Here is a 13,883-nt window from a genome sequence, read left to right on the forward strand (position 1 = left end):
CCTGGCTGAGCAAGGTCCAGTCCAGCACGTGGTTCTTCCTGCAGTCCTTCCCTGCCCTGGGGAAGGTGGGAAAGTGCCATTTCCCATTCTCTGCTGGGGGCTGGAAGAAAGAGAGCTCTCCCTGCTCTGTCTTCCATTGTTTTTCCCTTTTTTATTTCCCTTTCTCTAGTGGGCAGAGCTGGGAGATATTGTGACACAGACATCTACAGCCCCAGCCTCAAGTACTGACCTCTTCATGGGTGCTCTTCCCCCCCAGCCAGCCCCCATGGGATGGGAGCAGGGACACCACCTACCAGTGTGTATATGACCAGCACTCGCAGCATGTTTACAGTGCACAGATTTCAAAGCTGTGTACCCAAGACTGTGCTGAAGAAGGCTGGGAAGCAGGGACGAGAGGATATAGCTGAATACCTCCCTTCAGCCTAGATGTCTTTCCTTCCCTGCTTCCCCTAGGCAGGTCCTGGGGGCAGCTGAGCCTCCATTATTATGATAATCCAAGTTAATCCTAACTGGAACTTGTTTAACTTAACTGTTGAAGAGCTAGTCCCACCGAAGCATCCATGTTCCGGACAGTGCTTACGCACATGTTTGAAGGGACAAACTTGCATCATTCTTTCTTGAGTTGGGAACTCTTGTCTCACAGGGGAATTTTCCTCGTTCTTGCAGCCGCCTGTGCTTGAACTGTTCTTTTCCCAAGCTGGGTTTTGCCTCATGTAAACACCAAACATGTTTACTTTTCAGACAGTTTCATTCGGGCTAGGAAAGGCGTAAAAATTCATTGAGAATTTGTGGCTTCAGTGGGTAAAAGTGAACAGAAAAGTCACCAACAACCGTCTGCTCTCCGAAGGATGCGGAGTGGTTGGGTAAACACGGCTGGCCCTACCAGAGCCTGTCAGTCTTGCCACTGGTGTGGAAAGATGTGCTGACAAAGACAAATTAACCAAGTGGGAATGGCAGCATCTGCAACGGAGACAGGAGTGGCTGAGAAAAAAGCAAAAGTTCCACTGCACAGAATACCAAAAGCTGTCAGTACCTCGCCGCTTGGAAGATGGCTTTCTCCTCAGACCAAAGGGATGATTTGCATATTTTTGTCCAAAACAAAGTGTGTGGAAGGTGAAGGCTCATGGATGTGGAAACACAGCCCCTGCAACACAACATGGGGCCAGAAAGTTATCAGGAACAGAGCAAACTCCAGAGCAAAACAGAGCTGCACCAGCACAGGAGTTTGATTGCAAAGGAGTTGCAATCAACTTGGGAAAAGCCTTTGCTTTCCGCCTGCCAGCATGCGTTTCTCCACCTTCCCCACGTGGATGAACTGTGTAGCTCATCGGCCAGATTCAGGCTTCGTCCAGGACGCCACGTGACGGCACTGCAGTCATCCTTGTTCTTCTCACCCCTCTCTTCTGGATTGTCTCATGGGCCTCTCACAGCAGGAGTGGATGCTGCCTGGGGCGGGCTTGTGTCCTCTGAAGGCGGGCAGGGGAGGCAGAGTCAGCACTGGTCCATCTTGCCAGGCTTCTCAGCATCACTCTTGATGTTACAGCCCTGTCATTGCACAGCAATGAGAGCCAGCATGCTGACAAGGCTCCTGAAGGTCCTCAACATTTAATATGCCATGTCCTCCAAGAGCACTAAAAGCATGTTTAAGACCCCAGCAATGACAGCCCTTTGCTTGCTCTCCAAGCCCTCCTGATGCCACTATCAGTGGAGATGAGCTCACAGTAACCTCCCTGGGACATTCTTGGCCAAAAAAGCCAATGATACAATAGACCTGAATAACTCTGTTGCTTGTCCAAGTACAGTTTTATGTGCTTGATATTAACTAAAATTCTAAGTCTAATCAGGATGTTAGCGACTCGAGTTCATTGCCTTTCTGTAACCTCTTCAGGGCTCACTAGTACAACAACGTGCACATGGGACATGCCTGGCAGACATAAAGCCACACTGACGTCCTACAAGTAAAACTCCTTCACGTGTTACCTCTCTGTGCAGGCTGACAGGGTTAATGATTCCCCTCCCACCCACTGAGGCTGACAGATCTGTGCTGTGGCTCTGCTTAACTGGGATTCCTCAGACTGGCTCCTTGCTCCCACACTTGCCATCTACCACTTGCTACATGAAACAGTGCTTTTCATGTCACCCATCCACCTAAATCACCCAAATCCTCATGAATCTGCCTCCCTTCTTCCTGATCTTTGCCTTCAGTATTAGGATTATCTGCAATCCTGATGGTCAGTACTGAAAACCATCCACAAAAGGACGAAACCTAGGACTTAGACATTCCACCTGCTGTAAGTCAGAGTACAGTACCTATCTGCAGCAAGAAAGAGCTTCAGCCTGCAGGGGAGGGTGGCAGTGATGCAAGTCAAGATGTAGCTGCCCTTTGGCCACCTCTGTCTGCATGTCACACTGTGTCACACATCAGCCACAACTCACTTCTCGTTTAGCTGTTCCCTTCATGCAACCCTACCTCATTTATAGTCTGATTTTCCTTTAAAAAAATTACTTCCAGTCATTTTGCAGAATTGGGCTGGGGAGCGAAGAGACAAATCACAGAGGCAGTAGGAGTGAGAGGATGATAAATTGTCCCCGAGTCACTGCGGGGGAAGAGGCTGGGTCTGGGCTGGTGGCAGTGCTGAGGCCAGAGCAGGCACCACCACAGGGGTTAGACAGTGTCCTAATGGACACAGGCTGATGGGCTGATCGATCCCCAGGCTCCTTGTTTATAAAAACGGGACTGATTAGATACCGGGGCTGGCAAACGCTGCGCAAGAGATTGTCTCCGACAGTGCTGGATCCTTAAGTTAAATAATCTTTACGTTGGACAGTTGCGGAATAACCTCTCCAGAGAGGAATTTCCTTCTTATCTTTCTCAGTTAGGCATTGGCTTAGACTTTGAAATATATAGTCTTTCCTAAAAAAGTTATAGTCCTATCCAATTCATACCCCCTCCCCATTTATCTTCTCTGTAAACTGACATGTTGCGTACCTTGCAATCATCGCTCATGTGGAAGGGGCTTCATCCTTTTAGTAACTTTATCTGCTAGTATCTCCCCTATTTTCCCCAGCAAGGGTGACGTGAAGCACACAGAGTATTCCAGTTGAAGGTCTATCCCAGACTCACTCAGTGGCATTACAATATTCTCTGCATTAGTTTCCATCCTGCCATAAAGCCACCCCTGCATGGTTCCCAGAGATGAACTGCTCTGAGCCTTCAGGGCCTTTGGTTTCTGCTTCTCTGCAGTATTTCAACAGTGCCAGCACAAATCACCACGTGGCCACTTAGCTTCCTTGAGAAGTTCCTGTGAAAGACACTGCTCCCAGGTTTTTGAAAATCCATGTCCTGTTATTTTCTACAGCAGGAAACGCTCCGTAACTTCTATCACCTCCAGGAGCATGATCTTCCCTTGCAGAGGAAAGCGAGCTGCAGATTTCTTGCTGCAATGTAGCAGATCAAGGGGGTGTGCGGAGAGGACCTGCAGATCCTTAATGAGCATCCCAACAATTCACCTGGGATTGAAGTAAGACTCCTGTCCGCAATTCCTTGGCTTTCTCTGCCCTCCCCTATTTCTGCATGAAGTTACTTGCCTCTAGCACTCTGGTCCTCAGGCCCTGGTGCCCAGTCCTGGGACTGTTTTTCTAAGAAACCAGCCTTTGCTTGTAGAAGTTTTCACTGCCTCAGGATGCCTTGGGTGTAGCAGCTGAGCTGCACTATTGGGGGGGGGTTATCTTTTTTTCTTTTTGGTAAAGGAATTGCTTAGCTTCTCTGCAGTGCCCTAAGCTTCTTTAGCTGCTCTACTTTCTTCCCTGATCCCAGAAAACCTGTCAGCCCTCTCCCAGGTTTCCTACTTCCAACAGACTGAAAGAAGGTAGGTCTTACAATTTTTTCTGGGTCTTTGTGCTTCACATTCTCTCCTTAGCCGACCAATTACCATCTAATATTTTCCCTTCTGCAGCCTGTGCTCCTACTGGCTTCTCTAGGCTTGGATGTTCATTTTCTGAAGGATCTCTTTGCCTTGAATAACCTCTCATGCCTTGTGTCCTAGGCAGATGGGGGGTGGGGGGGTGTCCTTTCCTTCCTCTGCATATTGCTGTCTGCTGCAATAGTGTTATTAATAGAAGAACCAATGAAAAAGCTCTCCTTGATATTTATCCAAAACTCTTTCTCTCCATAATGCCCTCTATCCTCCTTCCCCATTTCATTCCTCCACCACCTCTTCCTCACCCCGCTCCCCTGCACACTTTGCTTTCTCACTTTCCTGACTTTCTTCATCCCTCCCCTTGTACTCCCTCCTTCTTTCACTGCCTCCCTTTTTCCCTCCCTCTCCTTGGCTCAGTATTCAAAATCCCTGCCCATAGCGACGAAAGGAAAAACAACAACACAACACTCCAGCCTGAGGAGGCCAAAGCATGGGATTCCTTCCGAGAAAACTCAGAAACCAGGGAAAAGAGGGAAAGCAAACAGTGAGACCAGGAAGAATTCTGAAGAGAGGAAGGATATTTCAAGGGGGAGGGATGAGCTGGTATCTCAGGGAAACTTGGTGGGGTCTGAGACAAACACAGAGACACGATCACAGGTCCAACCCAAACACAGCAGAGCAAGTTCTGCTTTCCGGGAAGAAGGAGCTGGGCTAGGAAGCCCAGCTCCCACAGAAAGAGCCCCAGTGCAGTTATGCAAAGGACAGAGATAACTGTACAGATGGAGAGGAAAGAGAAAGCTGTGACTTGCTCTACAGAGAGGATGGGCCAATGCCCTGGGCCATAAACAGGAGAAATCTCTGCAGCAGAGGAAGAAGGGCTGATTTCCCCAGGGATGGTGGGGAATTCTCCATGCCAAAGGGACACTGTAGGCCCAGGGCTGAAGGGTTAATACCCCACAGGAGGGCCCTGGGGAATACACTGTAAATAGGTGTGGTTTTCTCTGCAACTCCAAGAGGCATTTTCTCTCTGTACCAGTCTGGACAGGTGAGAAATCGGAAGAAGTTGGAGCCTGTGCTTCCCACTAACACAAAGCAGGGCTGTTAGTACAGGTCTTGCTGTTTGTTTGCACACTCCAGCCTGGCTGCTTAACTCCGTAGTACCCGGTGCCAGGAATCTCTGGCAGTCAGCATGGTGGTCCCCCGGGTACAAGCACCTGCCTGTTAATGGAAAGCCACAGATTAATGGTGCAGCACAAGGAGCCTTAGTCAGTTACTCATTGCAGAAAGGATAAATTCAGTGATAAGCAAAAGAGCCAAATATGGTATGTACAGGGAAGGCAACTCTCTTCCTTTCTGCTCTTCCCATATCTCATGGGCTTGCACCCCCTACCCCAGTACTGGACTTGGCCCTCCTTCCTTGCCCCATCACTCATGATCACCCTTCCCAGGGCTCTGCCTTGCCCTCCCCATGCCACATCTCCACGCTGAATTACAGGAATTTTGTTTCTCTCCACAAGCCAACCTCCTCACTTACCCTGGCTCTGCAGCCTGCCTGCTGCTAGGCAAGAATAACCGAGAACCAAAGTTTTCAATCACCTCTGCTCCATTTTCCATTTTTAATTCAGAACACTTGAACCTTGAGAATAATTTTCCCTTTTTCAAACGAGTTTTAAATATAGCTGGCTCACAGAAAGGTATAACTGGAAGAGACACTGGATCACTAAATCCAGCCACAATCTCAACAGCATCACTTAAATAATCCCCTTCATAAACTAACCAGGCTCAATCTTGAAACCAATTGCGGTTTTGCTTTCCCTGTTCCCACTAGAGAAATGCTCAAAGATCCTACTGCTATGAAAGGAAGAAATATTCTGTTAATCTCCAGCCTAAATTTACTCATTCCCATTTGCGCTGGCAATGAAAGACTGCACCCAAGCAACAAAGCGCTGGGTAGGACATAAGCCTCAGAACAGAATTCAAACAAATCAGACTGAATCACAAAGAATAACGCTGAGAAATGAAAACAGAAGTGTTTGCAAAGCAATTAATCTTGGTCTTGTAAATGCTGATTCCCCCAGTCATTTCAGATCCCAAAGGCTCCTCAGCCCTACAGAGTCCCCACATCTCTTTGATTCCACAAGTGCATATTAGAGCCATGACCCCACTGTGCCCCTGTACCAACAGCCTTTCTGAAAACTGCTTCCAAGAAAAGACATTTTCATGAAGACATAGCCCCCAGTTCCCCAAAACCTACCTAGCACAGCTGCTGCCAAACTGCATCTGAGCTTCAGCCCAGGAGAGCTGCAGGAAAGGAGAATACCAGTGTCTGCAGAGAGTACAAGGCACATATTGTCCAAAGTTCAACATATAAAACAGTAAAATGAGCTTGCAGAGGGCTGAAAGCTTAAGGAGAGATACTACAAAGCCCTGGGAAACAGAAACTGCACGTGTTGAAGCTTCCTTCTGCCCACCGTTCATAGACACCACTGAAGTCAGCAAGTAGTTGTTTATTTTAGGCTTTTGGTCAAGTTCCGTTTGCAAGAAGCCAAAATGGTGACGCTAGACACAAAGGCATGTCATATGCCAGCAGAAAGATGGCTCCCCAGCTTACATGGGTAGATACAGCCGGGCCACAGACACTTGCGCTGAATCATAGATTCCTGTCATCCAACTGTGAACAAGGATAATGGGAAATACAACAGAAGAGATGGGGGAAACCATCTGCTGCTCTCACTTGATTGCACTGTGAAACTGTAGGCTCTGTTTGGGATAAAACAGCACTCACTTCCAAGGCAACAAATTGCAGTATCATAAACAAGAGAGGACCAGGAGATGCCTGCAGGTTGGAAGCTGAGAGAAAGGACCTTCTTCATGGAGGCACAGGCAGATCAAGTGAAGATGAGGCAGGACTCTGAGCACTTGCCCAGGGCACTGGTTTTGCCAGTGTCACCATCTGAGACCTCTTCCCTGCTCCTCCCAAGCACAAGGCAACTTTGTGGGAGGGCCCTCACCAGTGACCCCGTAGTCCAGATGGGTGTTGTCACAGCCACAGAGAGGCTAAGTTGCCTTGCAGACTTGTGGGTGTATTTACCCGCAATCTGACTGAAGGAACAGCCATAAAAACCACAGATGCAAAGGGTCCTTTCAGTGTCCTGTGCCTAGAGCTATAAGCGTTTGTGGCCAAGTCACAGCAGAGAAGTAGCTGGGACAAAACCCATGTATTCTGCTGCACGTCCATGTGACAAGTGCTAAACCCAAACAGGGGATCATAAAGCTGGCCCTGATGGCCTGACACGAAGAAGACAGAGATGGACAACTATAGGCTAAGGCCCAGAGAAGCATAAGGTAAGCATAAGCAGAATGCGTTATATTGGCATGACTTACTGTAGGATTGTCTCCCCTCCAGTGTGGTGACCGTTCTGGAGCATACCTCTCGGGCTGGCAAAGAAGACAAAGTCCAGTGGGGAAGACCAAGGTGGATAAAGGCTGGAGGAATAAAACTGCAGCAGAAAGAGAAGCCTTCTTTAGGGGAGGAAAGAGGCTGAGCAGGAGGAACAGGAGTGATAGGCATAAGCGACACTGATTTGGGTAAGCCACTGAGTGCTAAAGAGAGAACACCCTGCAGAAGAGCACAATCAGTTTGGGATAAAAAGATGAAAATGAGGAGCTGGGCTGTTTACTGGGGATAGAGTACGTTCTCCGTGGGGCAGATGGACCAGCTAAGCACACATAACTTCAAATCATGGGGCTAAAATGTGGGATGCAATGAAGAGAGGGCAAGTTAGTGGGTGAAGAGAGGGAAACCAAACCAGGAAGAGGAAATAGGAGTGAGACTCCAATAACAGATGACAGAAGCTGTAATCACAGGAGATATGAGCTGTAGGGATTTTGACAGTTTAGGTGTCTGTTTAAAACGGATCCAAAAGATCTCAGTACATTGGTCTCTGTACATCTAGCTGCAGAATGGGAATGCCTTAAGTGCCAGGGAGCTTGAGGACTGCTGTGCTTCTCTCCCACAGCACCACTGCTGCAGTTCCTGAGACACTCACCCCATGTCCTCCCAGCATTCCTGGGACTCTCGACCCTAACGTACAGCACAGGCACTCCTGCAGCGGGGCCAGGTGAGTTCTGCTGCTACAGGGCAGAGAGCAGACCACAGAGCCGAGGAAAGCCACCCTGTGCAGAGGGCAGGAAGAGAAATAACAGCGGGGTGGGGAAGCTGCCCTGGAAGGGTGCTGAAGACCTGTAGGTAAGAAGAGGGTCACGTATACAAATGGACATGGGAGGAACCCCGGGAATTGTCAAAGTGCAATGGAGAAGGGTAAGGGACAGAGGTGCCAGAGGTGACCTGCTGAGGCTGCAAAAGCAAACATAAGAAACCCAAGGAACTGGGGGACAAGAGAGAAAAGCGCAGGGCTTGCGACTGCCAAAGGAGAAGGGAAGACAGCTGCTGGGGAGAAGGTGCAGTTGCTCATAGGCAACTTTACTGAAGGCTCCTCTGAAAAAGTCATTAGTAGCAGAGTCTCAAGAGTGAGAACAGTTAATGAGTTACAGGAGAGATCCCAAGGCAGAATCAGATGGGGCAAGCAAAAGATCCTATTGTGTGAGTTTTCAGTGGGGCAAACAACAACTCCTTGATGAATTTGACAGCGGAACAAGGGGCAGAAGAGAGAAGCAGAACGCCATCCCTCGAGCCGCTTCAGTGATCTGCATTCTCTGGAGTTAACGAGCTGCCAGTAGGGCCTGCGTGAGCCAGCACTGTTGTACAAGCTGGACTGGACTTTCCAGGAACCAAGGAAAACCACAAACTGCCTTCGTGACGTGGACGAAGCGTGTGGAGCAGACAAATGTCTTGGCTCATTCCAATTGATTGCTATCAATCAGTTCCCCCAAAGGCTGCAACAGATACATCCCATGTGAGACTGGATTCTCCATTGCCACCAATACATAGGAATCGTGAGACCAATTTTAGCCCGTGGCAGCAAGAAGGACTCGCTGTTCCCTTATGGGTTTTTCCCCTGAGAAATGCAGTACCTCCATTTTGGAGTGGGAAAGGTTTCTGCCCTTCCTTTCCCTGCTCAATTCTTCCATACAAACATCTTCCTGTGTGCTCTATGACTCCATCAAGGCTTCCTATTAACAGACACTGTGAAGAAGGGAGTCTTCCTTTTGTGCACAGTCAGCCCTGTGTCACTGCTGGTTGGATTCGTGTTCCAGCAGTCCTGAGGAAATCCAGTACGGGATGTGGCTCGATGCTGCACGGTTGGATAACACAGCACACAGAGCTAATATACAGCTTGCCCTCAGGTGTGTGAGGGGTTAAGTCCGCCAAGAAAATGCTTCTGCTGCTTAAACGAAAATTGCTCTTTTTTTTCTCTTTTTTTTTTCCTTTTTTTTTTTTGTTGAGGAGTTCATGAAAAGGGGAAAAAAAAAGCTGCTATTTGTTTTGCCCCTGCTGGAGCCATGAAGGGAGCTCTGCAGAGTGGACAGTACAGTCACTGTGGCATCGCAGCAGTGAGGGAGCTGAACCGGGAGCTGCGAGGTGAAGGTCCCTGTTTAACAGCTTTCCGTTTGTTTACCAAAAAAATATTGTTCCATCATAAAAATTCCCAAAATAGTTCACGTCTTGACAGACTGACTGGCAGCTGCCCAGCTCTGCAGGATCCTGCTAAATGAAAGGAAATAAAAAAGAGCTCATCTGGTACCCCTGGCCCATTGCTCGCAGCTTGGGAATCTGCAGAGTCTCAGGGCCCAGCTGTACCAGTAGGTGCAGAGTAGGGTGGGGAGTCCTCCGGTCAAGGGGATGGCTTTACTGATGGCAACAGCTTTTCCATGAGCGATGAGGAAGGCAGCGCTCGCCTCACAATGAATGATCAGCTTCTGCTTTATTTTTATACCAAGTTTTCTTCCCCCCTCCACCCAGCTCTGCAAACCTTTGCCTTGAATGCTGCCTGCATTAATGGCTGTATCTCTCTGAGGCCTTCAATTCCTAAGAGCTGTCAGTGGCTCCTTTGGGGAATTTTTTCATGCAGGCATCTTTCTGGACCAGTGCGACTCTCAGTCAGCTAATGTATTGCTTGTTGCTGAGAAGATCTTAGGATGAGATCTAAGATGACAACCTACTGTTGCTGCAGATCGCAGTGATCTTATTACACATAAATGGAAAGTGTCAAACAGCACATGGCAGCCAAGTCAGAGAGTCATCCTCTCTAGGAAGAGCAGAAGGCCACTGTGAAGTCCTGCAGCCTGCCGCAGTGACCAAAGGACCGTGCGCACTGTGACTCACAGTGCAGAGAAGCAGCGAACCCAGATTAGGTCATGCAGAATTAGCAGCCTCTGTGGAAAGAACCTATCCTCGCCAAATCGCAGATGTCTCCCCAGCTGCGGAGTTAACTTCTCCATGGCCCTCATGGCGCCCAGGGCAGGTCTGCTTTAGAGAGGGACAGGGGGAAATGTGCACTCCAGATCATTCCCAGTATTGCCCTCATGGGACTCTCCATTCCTTCCTTAGACATTTTAGTACCCGGCCTCCAAACGAGACCAGGCTTTAGCAGCGGAGCTGGGGGAGGGTGGAGGGATGACCATTCCCCCAGTGCTTGCCCCCATTAGTGGTCTGCAAAGCCAGGCTTGCTGGTACTGTAGGAAAGGTCAGGGTGTGCAGGGCCATGTTAGTTGTGGAGGTTCTTCCTCCTGTGGCAAGATCCGTTTGGCCTCCTGCTGCGGGACATTTCTGAGCAGTGTCACACCAGCTCAGCAGCCAGATGTGGGAGCTGTTTCAGTACAGCTGAGCTCATGGCTACCCACACTTGCTTGGTTTAGGTACCCCTGTCACAAAAGAGAAGTGGGGCTGGTGGGAATGGGACAGCTGGTCAGCTCTCAGCCAGGCCATCCACAAGCCAGACAAAAGTGACAGGTGACATTGCTAATGGGTTCCATGTGACTCTGAGGTTCCTTTCGTACTGCACGTGGTGTGCATGCTGCCAGTTGGGGCTCCCTTCACCTATCTGTAGCCCCTGGGAGAAAAGCTGACCACCAGTTTTACACTGGAGGTGCACTGCCATTGCAGGCTGGCACTGTTCCATGTTGCCCCACTCTTCTTGGCATTTGTTCCCGTGGTATGTGGCCCATTTCTATGTATTGATCTTGCTCTGGGTGAGCCATGAGGGTTCTTATGATAGAAAACAGACCCATGGGTGTAAATTCTGTCCTATCAGCCTCAAGGACACAGGGAACCGAACCCTTCACAGGAGAAAGAAAAGGAAGACAGTCTTTAGCTGAGGAAGGGCCATGGAGGAGAGGAGGTATGGCTTGCACATCAGGGCAAGCTGGAAGCATCCTTGGAAGCCCTTATTAGCAACACACAGTTTGAAGCCATCCCACATGTGCCAGGCCAGGCTGTGCTGGGTTGAGTCTGGGGAATCAGGGACCCTCCATGAGCTTCCAGCTGGATCTCCAAGCAAGCATGCTCTGTTCATCCTGCCCAGGCTGGCCATCCCATCCAGCACAGCACCCACTGTTCACCCTCTGCACTCAAACCCCCCAAGCTCTGCACAGAAGTTTAACAAGTTCCTGGCAGGAGCACGCTGGGAATCTGGTTTCTGGGTGAAGGCAGCAGGACTGGGGTAGAGGAAGTGTCTTTGAAATGATGCAGCCTCTTTTGGGATAACTGTGGACAACGGTCTTGCTGATCTGGCTGTCGAAGTGCCTGATTCTTATAGTTTGTTTTCCCTTTGTGCTTGCTTCCCTGTAGACTATGACAGGACTCCTTGTGCAGATGTGGCTGTACTCTGACAAACCTGCTCCAGGATACAAAGCAAATTTAACCACCAGCCCCTTTCTTGTCTTTCTCCCCCTGTTTGCCTGTGTCTTGCATTCATTCAGTCAAGTGCGCTCTGGTCTGACATTTCCATGAGGTGTGCTTGTTGTAAGGCTGGGCTGGAAACTCCTCTCCTTCATCGCTCACAAAGCTTGTCGGGGGACAGAAGCAGACCCTCGTGCACAGCATTCAACCACTCTCAGCCAGGACCTTGTAAGGCAGCTGCCCCTGCTGTGCTCCCAGGCCCTGAGTCACACATTTCCTCTTCCACTGGTGGGGCAGGTGATGCACAGGACTGGTGCAGTTCTCCCAGTACCCTCTCAGTCATATTTTCCCTCTCATCTTATGACTACCGCTTAGGAGATAATCATTGACAGACCAAGCAGGCAAGGGCACAAGCAAAGGGTGTTCCCCTTTCACATTTTAACCATCCAGGGCTGGCATTACAGCCCATGTTAAACAAAACCAAGGCTTCAAGTTTGCAAAGAAGACAAAATGCTGCCATCTTGCTCCAGGGTTACCAAAGCAAATCTAGGACTCAACATTCACCAAAACCAAAAGCCCCAAAACACTAAAGAGCCCTGGCCTTAACCCCATCTTTTTGAGTAGTGTATAAATAGGAGATTGTTACTAGTCTCTTTCCAAGAAACTAGCTGCAGAGGAACGTGGGGGCTTGGCCCTGTAATTTGGGTGCCTGGGACCCACTTGGGCCCATAGACCCAGTTGCTCCCCTCATTGCAGCTCTACCTGCTTTGTAGGCAGGGCTTCCTTTGGCCAGGGTATCTAAGGTATTGGCCTCATCTCAGAGGAGATGCTTCTCACATACTCCTGGATGTGACTGTCCATTTAAGACCCCACTCCAGCTCTTGGCTCATATCATAGAACAGCCCCCATCCAAAATATACATTTGCCTTTCTGTATTCTTTCCTGGGAGATACTTCCACTCCAAAGAGCATGGGAGTGAAATAAAGCTGTGGGGGGGATCTCTGGGATCCCACTACCAGTAAATAAAGCACAAACTGATCATTGCTGTAGCAGACTCCTTCTCCTTCAAATAAAAGCCTCAGAGAAGGGGCCCAGGAATCGAACTTACCTCTGCTTCAAAGTATTGAGTGAACAAAAGTCTACATACATGTTTTACTGTTCAAAGATGTCAACAGAACTCCCAGGTGCACCCTGCCAGCATCAGAAACCCCCCAAGTCCCACCCTGCTCATCCCCTGACTTGTGCATTTGGTTGTTATCAGAGAACTCTAGCTCTTTATCAAGACCCATTTTACATTATTTGTTATCATTACGTGGCATGTAATCAGACTTGTTACTTATTGCTGTTCCCATATTGTCAGATATGGGACTCCCACCCCCTCCCTGGGGAGACACAGTTCACGTCTAGGAAGTACTTTCCTGATGCTTGGTCTAAATTTTCTCCTTTGTTAACATAATCCCCATCTCCTCACAGATGTTTGGAGACAACAATGCTTCCCCCACCTTAGTCATCTTTTGGCTAAACTGGTTAGCACTATGCTCAATTTATCTCCCCAGTCTGTCAACACTTCCAATATCCCCAATTCAGATCACAATATTTGGTGAACTGTTCAGAGAAAGACTCTCACTCCCCTCCTCGGACAGGAAAATCACACTGACCTTTCCTGCCGCCATAACGCAACACAGACCCCCTGCCTGACTTGCTCCCCTGCTGTCCTTTGGGCTACACTCCAAAAATCAGTGAAAGTTATTGGAAAATCAATTCCATCTCTTATCGTTCTGTTTCCACAAGGGTAGGACCATGCTTGCTACCAAGTGGATGCTCACGAACATAAACAAATTAGCACAGTCCTTTTTCAGCCAGTCTGCAGACAAGTGTCTATTCTGCCATACGTGACTCCAGGACATAAGGTTTTATGAAAGACATAGGGAAGGTTTGTTATCTGCCTTGCCCCTTCCTTGAATTGCCCACAACATTGGCTCTTTTGCAAGCAGGAGGGTGGGAGCTCTGTGCTGATCTCATCCATCACAGATGGTGGAAGGAAGACCAGCCCATGCTCCTGAGTGCTGGGGAAGGGGGAAAGAAAGACTTTGTGCACTGGCAATGAGCAACTGTCTAAAAGAGAAAGCTGCCCCTGTCAAAGCGGCTTAACAGGCCCTGCT

General features: G+C 49.0%; 1 protein-coding gene across 4 annotated transcripts in view; it reads right to left on the bottom strand.

Moving 5' to 3' along the window:
- JDP2 (Jun dimerization protein 2) overlaps window positions 1–13,883 on the bottom strand; it is a 57,541-nt gene that overhangs the window by 20,489 nt on the left and 23,169 nt on the right. The window contains exon 5 of one of the 4 annotated variants that reach the window (XM_054199461.1): window positions 4,954–5,138. The exons of the other annotated variants lie outside the window; for them this stretch is intronic. The gene's annotated coding sequence lies outside the window, so the exon portion shown is untranslated. The remainder of the gene's footprint in view (window positions 1–4,953; window positions 5,139–13,883) is intronic. 4 annotated transcript variants of the gene reach the window in all.

The sequence above is a fragment of the Rissa tridactyla genome, chromosome 4 (assembly GCF_028500815.1).
Source record: "Rissa tridactyla isolate bRisTri1 chromosome 4, bRisTri1.patW.cur.20221130, whole genome shotgun sequence".
In the NCBI taxonomy this organism is placed as follows: Eukaryota; Metazoa; Chordata; class Aves; order Charadriiformes; family Laridae; genus Rissa; species Rissa tridactyla.